The sequence below is a fragment of the Polistes canadensis genome, unplaced genomic scaffold (assembly GCF_001313835.1).
Source record: "Polistes canadensis isolate GaletaPanama2010 unplaced genomic scaffold, ASM131383v1 scaffold_20, whole genome shotgun sequence".
NCBI lineage: Eukaryota > Metazoa > Arthropoda > Insecta > Hymenoptera > Vespidae > Polistes > Polistes canadensis.
This window is the reverse complement of record NW_014569567.1, coordinates 375,676-377,385: the sequence shown is the minus strand read 5'-3', so window position 1 is coordinate 377,385 and position 1,710 is coordinate 375,676.

Genomic DNA, 1,710 nt, shown 5'->3' with positions numbered 1-1,710 from the left:
ATTTATATATCCATCCATCCACAACACATACACACACACATACAATACATACATGATAAAAAGAAATAACATTTTACGATACGATAATATAACTACGTATTACACATACAGAAAGTAGTATTTATTATTGTGTACTGTCCCTAATTCTTCATGTACATTGTTATATATGTATACACAAAGAAGTATGTGCGTGTGTATATATATATATATATATATATATATATATATATTTATACATATACACATCCTTACATGCATAAACAAACTATCACGCATATGTATAATATTTATATATCGGATAAATTTACGTATGACGTTGGGAATGCAAATGCAAATATCAGCAAATTCATTATACCCACATGGTATAAGTTGACTGTACTATGCACTTAAGTAAAGATATATAATATGTATACATATACGTACATTTCTCTCTCTCTGCATATAATGATAATAAAAATAAAAATCATAATAATAATAATAATAATAATAAATAATAATAAATAATAATAATAATAATAATATATAGTGTCTATATACGGCAAAAGAGTAGAACCACCACATTGAAAGAATTGACGTGTGTATTTCGTTCAGTTCTTTCATGGGAAAAAAAAAAAACAAATGAAAAAAATGAAAAATACTGAAAATACGAGCTATACATATATATATACCGAGATAAACAAAAAGAACAGGAAAAAAGCAACAATTACGAAAAGAAAAAACATTGTGTGTAGTTAGCCTTGCGCCGACTCGATCGATCCGAGTCAAAGAAGATCTCGAATGCGTTTTTGCGCATGCACGCTCACGGGGTTTGTCAAGGAGTCAGCCAGTATTTGTAATAATAATGCTTGATAAATGCATGAATATTTGTTTTATTAATGCTTCTTCTTATTTCATCTCTTTCTATCAAACAAAATGGATCTTCCCTGAAAACAAATTTGCTAATCCCTCACATGTAATATTTATGTATATGTTACATACATATAGATATATATATATATGTATTGTGTATTACTCAATATTGCGCCCATTATTGCTCAACCTTGCTTCCTGCTTCCCTTTTGTTATAATTATATTTAATTATTTTCTTATTTATATCTCTCTATACAATTATTTATATTACTTATTATTTGTTTATTTTTTATTATTTCTATTTTGTTTCTTTTATTTTTTACATTTTATTATTTTTCATTAATTTAGTATTCCCCATTACGTATATACGTTCGACACATACGTGCGCTTGTATTATTATACTGTTTATATATATACTACTATATACTCTTCCTTTCACCTTCTTTTTCACCATATCGTTATTCACTTTAATTTCACGCTATTTATTATTATTCTTTCACGGATTTTAATCGGGCCCCATTTTTTAGCCACGACATTATTCTATGTTCTCGAATATAATCGATCTTGTTTCGCAGTCAGCAATTGAGTTTTACACTTTGATTCAGTTTATTTCTATCCTTATTCTTCTTCCTAACATTATCCCCCGCCTCTTACTTACCCCAAGCCGCCTACCTTATTTCCTTTTTGTACATGGAATCGGTAAAGATAGAATCTACGGAATGATTCTAAACGAAGAGAAGAAGATGGTTGATTTAATAAAAGGTCTTTGTTAACTTCTTAAACTAATGAGACCTTACGGTATTTTCACTTTTGTTTTTAGAAATGTAATAACAATTTTTCGGGGTTGTTATTTCGAGAAAT